The following is an 11373-nucleotide window of genomic DNA, read 5'->3' as shown; positions in this document are numbered from 1 at the left end:
ATCTAATAGTTTAGATGCAAAGTCTCTAAACTATTACATGTAAAGATTTTCCTTGAGCTCTGGATGAAGCCGTCAAGAATCACAAATGATGTAGCCTACTTGTGCGGCACTCCAATTAGAACAGGCTGCGGGATGAAACCAATTTTGTTCTTCAAATAGAAATAACAGAAATCAAAGAGCAGCCTGTCCTCCTAGGTAATTATCTCTGCCAACAACTCCCTCTGATCCAACACTGCAAAATCCTGTGGCTCAGGAAAAAAAATATAAAATAAATACACAACAAAGTCTAAATAAAACGCCCTAAAAGTCATTATGGCAGCACAGCAGTATTGGAGGTTATGTCGACAGGACGGTTTATTGAAACATTTTTACAGTAAGCTATAGGTAGAGACTGTAAGTTATTGATTATTTTGCAAGCTGAGCCCAACAGACTCTCATCTGTGCAGCTACAGCGCCATCTGCTGTTAGAACGCATCCCACAGAAAACTAAGTCTGCTCAGTCTTTATATTATTTTTATTTTATTTTATTTTATTTTATTTTATTTTATTTTATTTTATTTTATTTTATTTTATTTTATTTTATTTTATTTTATTTTATTTTATTTATATTGTCCAACCACAGTATAAATTCATTAAACAGTAACGTTACCGATAGCTACAACGTCAGCTTTATATGTTAAATCAGCGAGGGGCACCAACACTGGAGACTGACAGAAGATAAAATCTGCGGAAATCTCACCATGAGGCAATCAGATCATCTTATTTATTATAATAAAACGGATGCAATATATGGGGAAAAATGTTTCTTTTTTTTTTAATGACTGCTGACTTCATTCAAAGACAGGCATCAGATTATAAAGCCCTAATTTTAAGGAAGGTTCCAAAGAACAAAGGAAAAAGCTCTGTCTCTTTACCTTGTTCTATTTCACCTTTTAATTACATTACTTTCTGTTTTTCCTGCAGGTGAAAATACCAATTTTCACATTTTTAGCCGTGTGTTTACATTCGTTTTAATAATTGCATCCAGGGCCAACCCCATAATGGAAGAGGAATAAAATATGAAGCAGCTTAGGGCCCCCTGCTGGCTTGGTGTGGAACTGAACTTTACATATACATATACAAGACCCCAAAACTGTTTTAATTTACGTACTATACTGATAGGCAAATGAAGAACTAACATAATGTTTTTATTTTCCGAGTTTGGGGAGCTCCAGTAAATGAACTACAATTTAAATTCAATCTGGATAATTAATGCTAACTGCTACTTTGTTCAGAAACGATACAAGGTGACTTACAAACATGGAAAACATTGTTGCAACCCCCTGGTAATGACAGAAACCCCCCAAACGGTCACTAAAATAACTTAAACGGACAAAAGTGAAAAAAAATAAAAAATAAAAAAATAAAAAATAGGTCTGAACAAAAACCATGGTACAGAAAACATTGAAAATAATAACCAATTTAAACTAAGATGTGTCCTCTAATTAGCATTACACAACATTCAAGCTTGTAATCAGTGAGTTTGCCTATATAAAGGGTGACAAGTAGTTGTGCTGTTTGGTGACATGGTGTGTATTACACTGATCATGGACCAGAGGCAACGAAAAGGAGACTTATCACTGGAGCGTAGAAAGAAAATTATAGACCAGCCACAACGCTTGAGAAAAAACAGAAACATTTTGGTGAAACCCAGCAGCATTTATGTTCACAGACACAAAAATTAAACATCCCATTATTTGTTTCTGTCCGCTGCCACAGTATGGTCTCTTTGACTTGATCCATTTCATGTGTATGTGTAATTCGGTGTGTTCTAGCCCAATTTCTTTTCTATGTTAATGGCATGCTGCTAGTGATGTCAAAAAACCAATATTGTATTTCCTTTGGCAAATTTTCCTGAAATTTTTATTTATTTTTACTTTAATGGTTTTCAAGTTATTTTAGTGTCCATTATGTTTTTTTTTGTTTTGTTTTTTTCATTAACGGGGGGCTAGTTAATGCTTGTATTTTGCTTCACTGTGTGTGATAGTGAAGCAAAATACAACTTCTTATAAAATTTGTTTTTCCACCGCTGAGTCATTAGTTGTATATTATAGATTTGCTTCCGATGAGCATGAAGTGCCTCTCTGTCTAGTTGGAAGAGATCAGACTGAACAGACACTGAACATGTCTGCTTACTGTTAAAGTGCTGAGAGTGGATAAGAGTCACAGTTCATTAGGGCAAACGTCTTTTTCTTCGTTTTCATTTTTTGCCATTATCAGTCATCATCATTGAAAATGAAGACCCTAAAACTGTCCCACGTTGCACGTCTCAATAAATACCATGACATTTCAAATCAAACGCATATTTTATTTTATTTTTTTGTCATCCTGAGTTGCATTCTTTCCCGTTTATTTTGTTTTGTTTTGCACTCTTCTTCACATACTGCATCTCCGCTGTGCCCACACTGGCATTTAAGTGCATTTGAATTGATTTGAGAGTGAAACAGAAAGAAATAGATGGAGAGAGGAAAGGAGGGGAAAGGGGTGGGTGGGGGGGATGGGAGAATGTTGCCATGACAACTGCCATAATAATCATCCTAATGATTGATGTGCTGCGCTGCAGATCTTCCTGTTTTTACTCTCTCTCTTTTTCCCCCCTCTTTCTTTTTTCCCCTCTCAGTTTGCCTCTGTCTGTTGGTGTGCTTCCCTTCTTGCATGGTTTTTGTTTTCTGTGCCACTGTTATGCAGCATACTCACGGTATAATGAACAAACACTCATTAAAAAAATGTTTTTTGCTTTTTTCGGGGAGGGGAACAGAAATAGACTATCAAATATAGCAAATTGTCCGAACAGATATTCTTCTTGTGACTCAGAATGAATAAATCCTAGAGCTTTATTTGATATTAAATGTCCTGTTTAGGAGTCTGAATCAATCTTTCCGTGTCATTGCATTAGTCTAGTCAGGCGTTGTGTCTGCCTGTGTACCGGAGTGTGTAGGTGTAAGCAGTGTCATGATAGATAGTCCTGTAATATAAAACAGGCATTTATTTCTGTAACAGGACACTTCAGAGCAATTCAGTAAGAGAACATGGAATAAGAGGCAAAATATTTCAAGGGGAATATTATTTATATTTGCTGTTTTCTAGCATAACAAATAAGAGTTGATGTCGTTTATGATGTGTAATAATTCTGACATATAACACAAATTTTAACACCGAGGTGATTTACTTTTTAGTTGTTTTTATTTTTATTTTTTATTTTTGCGAAAAACTGATTATGTTGATTAAAATGACATACCTAAACTTCCCCACTGTGGGTACTCCTATTCTATTCTATTCTATTATTTGGTCAGGTTTTGTGTTTCAGTCTTAAATCTGCATTTTCTTTGCTTTATTAGTGAAACTTCCAGTTCTCCTACCAGTGTTCAGATCATCATCGTCTTTAGTGAGTCCTCTGCCACATTAACAATTAATTCTGCTTTCTAATTCCCTTTGCAATCTCCTTACTTTTTGACTGTGTATGCATGTGTGCGTGTGCGTGTGTGTGTGCGTGTATGGGTGTGTGTGTGTGTGTGTGTGTGTGTGTATGTGTGTGTGTTTGCGCAGACAGAAGAGTAAATGTCAAAATGCAGTAGACCTCATCGTCACATTGTTCTTGATTCAAACCGACAGGCTGTCAGCAACACGCCCATCTCTTTTCCTTCCCTCTCCTGATATTTTTTTCTTTTCTCTGAGTCCCCATTCGTGGTGTGATCATTGAGGTTAACACATATCTACTCTGCACACGAATATTAAACACTCTGAATAAAACGGTACTTGTACTGTACTGTAAAACTTTTTTTTAAAGGGGAAGCATTATGTGAGCTTTATATCATGTTGTAATGTTATTCCCTCAACAACAACAACAAAAAATAACTGGAATGTTGCCTTGATTTTTACATGCATATTTGAGAAATCCTTTAATCTCCCATGGCAACAGTCCCCCTGATTGCATGTATCTAGCAGCACCTTTGAGGTTGAAGCTCCTCCTTGGAGCTGCCATTTCCAATCTTCCGCCTCACAGAGCAGCCCTGTCTCTCAACCGCCCCATTCAGCTCCTCCAGACTAGCCAGCAGCAATTAGCAAACACCTGGTGGAGCTGCACATCTGCTGAGCTCATTATGTGAGCCACTGCTCAGTGCAACTCCAGTAAAAACGTTGTTGCAGAGTAAATATAGTAGAGATGTTTTAATGACTTCCTAAAAGAGCAGGGATTTTTAAAGAGACAGACACCCAATTTCAAGGCGTTATTTCTATTAAGTTACTTTTAATATCCATTTCCATCCATCCATTTTCTATACACCCTTTGTCCCTAATGGGGTCGGGAGGGTTGCTGGTGCCCATCCCCAGCTACGTTCTGGGCGAGAGGCGGGGTTCACCCTGGACAGGTTGCCAGTCTATCGCAGTACTTTTAATATATTTAGAATATCTGCAACAACTGAAGGCACCATCAATGAATAAGAAAATACTTGAGAAAAATCAGTTTTCTAACTAATGTAACCTTTAGGACACCCTGTAACCAACAGCTTGTGTTTGTGTTGAAACACCTTGAGTGGAACCAGTCTCTGATGCTGGTTGGTTCGACGACAGTTTACAGCACTTAACACTTTCAGCTGGGAGATGCTTGAGGGTTTTTATGTATTTCTTTATTTATTTTGCATGTGCTATTTGTCTTGAGGCACTCCACAGTATCTTAATGAAAAAAGATGTAGACTTTGACTTTGCTTTGCCAACACTTTCTTTTTTCCTCATTTTTAGTCAGTCCTTGTTTTTTTGTCATTACCATGTTGAAGGGTCCAGTTCTGCTTCAGCTTTGTTTTTTTATTATTATTCTTTAACATTTACCTTTCACTGCTTCTTTTTATGACTTCACGTAAGCCAAGAGGTGTGCAAACTTCACCTATTGTTGAATTGTTTTACTGCATTCACTTTTTTGCGCACAGTGATTTACAAATTAGCAGGATTTTGCGCAAGGTACTGGAAAGCTGAAGACCAGAAGAAAACTACTAGAAATTTTTGATTAATTTTTATTTGGTTCCATGAATCTTTCAACTTTAAGTGCTGTGACTGGCGTGTGAGGTAGTACTGTTTAGTCAAAAGGTCCAACAGGTGAACAAATAAAATAATGTAAAAAATATATATATAATAATAATAACAGCACCAGTTGCAGGTTCTAAAATTTTATTTTGTTGCTTAGCACTTTTAGGCTTCGACATCCATGCTGAGCGTCCATCCTCTTTCTGGTCTTATAGCAAATTGGTGACACACCTGCACTTAATTAGACAATACCACAATATAACAGATAAAACTAAACAATAAAAAATTAAAGAGAGAAACAGGAATAGGATTATAAATCTTAATTTACAATCTAACTGTTAGTAAATTATCTGCACAATGAAAAGTGTAATACAGGGCAACTCATCGGGTTACTTTAAAGAAATACAAACAATGCAATACAAAAAAAAGCCCTCCATTTAGTAAAGCACTGTGATGTAATCAGTGACATCATCCAGCCAAAACAGGAAATGCTGGGCTGGCCCCTCCCACCTGCTCAGACTGTTTCATCTGATAGGAACAGACAATGGTGAGTAAACAAGACAAAAACTAAAAAATTACCATAAATATACATTGAAACAAAAGAAACATTTCCACCCAGTGGTCCAGAAATGTTAGCTTTAACTAAAACATATACGTAGATGTAAAATGCAGCATAATGCATTGCAAACCAACCTGGGATAGTGAGTGAAGGTAAGGTGCAACAGCAATATTTGAATTAGATCATGATGACCAACAATAGTGAGATTAGATGAATCAGGAATAAGAACATGGGATAAATGGTAAACACAAGCTGAACCATGTTGTCACATGGGGAGATCGGTGACTCCCAATAACCTTGTGTGATGCCAGCTGTAAACAACAGATCATATTAAAGTAATATGGGCTCCTAGAATTCAGATTTATATAATATGAACCATAATCTTAGAGCTATCTGCTCAAATGAAAAATGAAATCCAGTTTTATAGAAACAGGATTTAGAAAGAGTCCCACCATCTTACCAGGCAGTTTTGTAAGAACATTTGCCTGAAAGATTGTCTTGAAATCCTAACGTCTTGATTTGTCTACGTCTGTTGGTTCAGCATGCTTTATCACAATAAATCTCAAAATCCATGGTCTGAACTTGACTCAAATGCAGGCATCAATATTTTACTGATAAGGAGAAACTGGTGCTTCAGTCTGAGCAATGCATTGCATGATAAAGTAGTCCAATATGAAATAATAATGAGATTTGGTGTAAAACTGGGTGGAGGAATAAAATGGCTCTGAATGATGCATCAAGCCTAGGCTAAAAATGTGCAAATTAATTCAGTGGACTACGCATTCATCAGATATGGGACAAACCTGTGCGTCCATCTTAACGTGTGTGTTAGTTACGTAAAAAGAGAGAAGAGTGTTAAAAAAAGTTATGGGTGACTCAGTTGGCAAAGTCCTTGGCATGGTTGTCCTGGTTTGAGCCATTTGCTGCATGTCTTCACCCAATTTCCATTCTTTTTTTAGCTTAATAAAGGCCAGTAGTGCCAAAAAACTCCTAAAAAAGTAATTGATATAACTTTATTCACTTGTATCTTTCCCGTTTTGATTTTAAAGAACAGATCTTCACGTCTAACAACTGAAAAGTTGCCACGTTTAGCTCAAGTTCTTTCAGGCTGGATGGAGAACAACTACAATCATAAATCTTCAAACTACACTCAAACTGTCAATCGGATTTTGATCTGAACTTTGACTGGGCCATTCCACGACTCGGATATGCGTTTGCTGTCCAGCTGGAAGGTGAACCCTCATCCCAGTGGTGTTCCACAGCCTCTAACTGGTTGTCTTTCTGTCTCCCATTTAGGTGCATCTCTGGTCCACCTCTCTGTCTCTGCAGCAGGAAATTACCCCCTTAACACGATGTTGCATCCACATACAATCATTTCCCACTGAAACTGTGTATTCAAGGTTATCCGCAGAGTTTGTATCTGACATCCATGAGTTTCTGTTGTTTCTCATCAGATCAGAGGAGCTTCCTCCATTTTTACTTTCTTTTTGCTGCTTTTGCATCAACTAATAGCTGTCTGGTCAATAGACTCTCTCAGATTTCACAATGTGAGCAGTGCTCTGTTCAATCTGACCTTTCTGCTCTGTTTATTGTTCTTCATGATCCTTGTTTGTTCACTAACGTTCTCTAATGTTCCTCTGGGGAATTAACAGGGCAGCTGGATTTACACTAGCATTTAATTAGACAGATGTGTATTCAGTTTAGAGCTCAGAAAACATTTACAGAGAGTTGAAAGATTTGTTTTTATTTTATTTTTTTCTTGAAACCATGTTTTAACTTTCCTACATCTTCACAATTTTGTACTACTTTGTGTCGGTCCTTCACATAAAATCCCAGTAAATAAATTACATCGACGTTTGGGGTTGTAATGTGGGGATAAAAAAGAAATCAAGGCCACATCAGTGCAATAAGAATGAAGATGTGGTTTAAATTGGTTGGTTATTTAAACTGAATGTAACTCTTTAGGTTGAAATGAAAATCCTTGATTTAAATATCTCAGGCTGCATGAGAGCACAACCAAAACGAGGAGAATCTGTTAATTAGAACAACTCTGAATCAAGATATTGGAAGAAAAGACGATGGGTAAATACAAATCTAATTTTAAAAGACGAAGAGACACACGGAAAGTACCATGCAGTACATTTAGAAGTTTAAAGAAGCCAAGGTGGTCCTTAATCTAAGTTTTCTTGTTGTACAGACGATGCCTCTGGTCACACCATTTCAGAACCACCTCATTCTATTTCCTAAATATAATGCATTTTCCTTCCAAGCACTTTTCCCAATGAACTCCTTTCTGGTGATTTCCTTCCATCTCTTGCATCCCCTCTTTCATCCAGGAAAGCTGTAAAATCTGAAGGGCTGGCTGTTTTCACTCAAGGGTGGATTGCTGTGCTATGAATCTATAATGTAATCCCCCAACATGAAGAGTCACACATCATTCAAATGCTACAGCACATTACAATTTCCACCCCTAAGATATGATGGAAAGTTCCTGAATAGGAATCTAAGAAGTGTATGAGGTAAAGAAAGAGCAAGAAGCAGGATGTGAGGGTGTGTGTGTGTGTGTGTGTGTGTGTGCGTGTGTGTGTGTGTGTGTTTGCTGTTTTTACATCTTTGTGCGTTTTGGGGTGTTTGCTTGCAATAACGTTTGTATGTTTGCAGTTGTGTGCAGGCATCTGCGCTCGTTTCACTGTTGCTGTGTGTGTGACTGTGTGCATGTTTAAGTGAGCGTATATTTAACATGTATGTATTGGATGGGTTTGGTGCACATGTGAATGTGGTTTCATGTGTATTTGAAGTGTGTGTGTGTGTGTGTGTGCGTGTGTGTGTGTGTGTGTGTGTGTATATTCGTGGAGTTTTATGGAGAGGAACTGTGTGGGGGAGGAGAATGTGGAAGTGAATTATGCCTTTTTCAGAGGGGAGGGGTGCATATATGTATGTGTGTATTTGGGGGGGATGGGAGACTGTATGTTCACTAAGTATGTGTGGGTTCGTCGGTAGTGTGTATGTGTGTATATGGGTGTGTGTGAGTGCGCTGTAAAGCAGAAAACGCAGTTTATGACACCGAGCTGTGAGATTTTAAACCCTTCAGTGTGTTCCACGTATTTTTATGTTTTTCCATTAAAATGCTGGAAGAAACATCTGTTTTGTCCATATATATATATATATATATTTGCATATGTGGACACTCGAGATACCATCAAGAGCATAATTAGAAATGTGAAAGCATGTTTTCTGTATTTGAACTGAGATGTTTTTTCTTTTATTTCTTATACATTCATGACCATCTGTCTAAGTGTACTACATAGTCTATGTATATACTGACGTGGGTGGGTAGCAGAGGCGCTCTTTGCTTCTATGCGTCCGTGAACATGTATATTTTTGTACATAATGCATTTCAAGATTTCCCAGCCAAAGGCAAAACAATAGACTGCCTGTGTGAGGTTTGAACTGAATATTCTGTCTCCCCAAAAGATGACCTCTTGACAACTTCTTTAAGTTAGTTGGAACATTTTTTCATAACCCTTACATACATGCAAAAACCTCCTTTTCATTTTAATTGGTACAGTTGAAAAACATAGAAATGATAATAATAATAATAATAAAAACTAACCTATAGCTTTCAGGTTAGATCTGCCGTTTAAATTTGGCTGCAGATTTTCTCCTGGGAAAATTCTTTTCTGCAGGATCTTATTATTTTATGGTCTGAGCGGAAAGATCACAAGCAATGAGGTTTCGCTAAGCAACCACAATAAACATCTGTCTAAACTACAGGTTACAGTAGATGGTGGGAATTTTGCATGTCACACCTCCCACTTAGAGCTTTCAGTGTAAAATAATGAGAGTTACTGAGTGACTTTCTAAAACCAACATCCAGATGTTCATCCACATTATGATATGTTTAGAAGTTAATGGAAACATCGGTCTGTTTAAATTCTGTTTCAAAATACATGTTGAGTTTGTTATAGTTGCAGCCAAACGGCACAGTCTTCATGAGATAAGTCGATTGAATTTGATTAATCATATATCATTTTAAAGGATTGTCTTTCTACTTAATTTCTAAACACAAGTTTTAAGTTTTAGAATAAAAAAATATAGATAATTTCTTGTGATAACTTCTGCTGTATTCTAATTTACTTTGTGGCGCTAAACTTCTAATCCAATTTCGATGCGGAGTGCATAAACTGTGATGGGAGCTAATTACCAAATTATTTGCTCACCTTGCATTCATTTATTTATTTTCAAAAATATTTTTACATATTTGTCTGTGGTTAATTTAATCTTCCTGCTTCCTGACAATATTATGCACAGTTCTCGTATGTTAACATCGATTTAGAAATGGTGATTTTCACAATAGCGAGTCAGTTCATTCAATTTGAGCCACGACAGACACAAACCATAATACTCCCTATGTACGCATCCTCATATACGCACCCAATCCAGAGGACAATTTAAAACTGTAGAACCCGTCTAGAACCCTCATATGCACGTGAAAACATGCAAAAAAAAGAGGCTTTGATTTGATCGCAGAACCTTTTTATATTAATTTTTTCTGCTAATTACGTCTGAATTCAATTCTTTTGAAAAATACTTTATTATTCCCAAAGGGAAAATTAAATGTTGTCAAAGCTTTCCTTACCCAAGGTTCTTCAAAGAATAGTCGCAGATCCTGACGCAGGCTCTCCTGTAGCAGCCTGTTTTATAGTGGAAACAGCCGAAGAAACCTCTGACTTAAGACTCTCTGTTGTTGTATGACAGTCTGAAGAAGAGGATGGTAAAGGTTGTCCATAATGTTCTTTATTTTATGAAGGATCATTCTTTCCTCCATTGTCTCCAGAGTTTCCACAGTCACCCCCCAGAACAGAACCAGCCTGCTTTATTGTCTTGTTGTTGGTTTTTTTAAGTCCCCAGTTCTGATGATGCTGCCCCAGCACTTGACGGTAGAATAGATAACTCTCTGCAACAAAACTAATAGAACATATGCAACACAACACAACCTCAAGAAGTGAAGTCTGCAGACAGCTTCAGTGTTGTCAAGGTGAACCCTGAGTTATAACCCTGCTTCTCATTTACCTCCACTTCTTCTCCCATGATAGAAATAGGGTTGCCAATGCAAGTTGCCAAATTAACATAAATTGCTACATATATACATTTTAATCATCCTGTACAAGTACTCCATTTTAACAAAAGTAGGTAACTGCAGCCAGATTTTTTTTTTTTAAATCACATACTGGGATAGGTTTCCTTTCATGCTTTTCTTTCATTTACATTGTGTATATATAAAAGAGTTGCATATTTTCACGAAGTTAATGGATTACTGTGAATACATGCAGCTGCATATAAATAAAATATATATATTTAAGACGCAGTGAGCTAACAAGCCAAAGTAGAAACAAAAATTAATGAAATTGTTCATCTAGATTGATTTTACACTCTTTTACCTCTAGAGGGAGCAGCTGCTACCGTTTACTCCAGACTCCTGTTGTCAAGATGGAGTCAAAAGGAAAACTGTGTAATTACCAAAATAAGGTCCTTCTTCCTGATTCTGAGTTTTCTAGCAAATGGGAAAAGTAAGATGAGTTATTTGGCCTAGTCGGTGTATTAATTGTATTTATAGTACATAATAGTCACTTTGTCACATTTAAGCTCGTGCTTTTCGTCGAAACAAAACCTTGACTTTTATTTTGTTAAACATAGTTCCTTTTTGCGGTGTGTAATGCGTGCAGCTTGCTTTGAGAGCTCTTTGTATGACTGGTCCG

Source organism: Gambusia affinis, linkage group LG12 (assembly GCF_019740435.1).
Source record: "Gambusia affinis linkage group LG12, SWU_Gaff_1.0, whole genome shotgun sequence".
NCBI lineage: Eukaryota > Metazoa > Chordata > Actinopteri > Cyprinodontiformes > Poeciliidae > Gambusia > Gambusia affinis.
The sequence above is the reverse complement of the archived record's forward strand: the minus strand, read 5'-3'. Positions refer to the sequence as shown.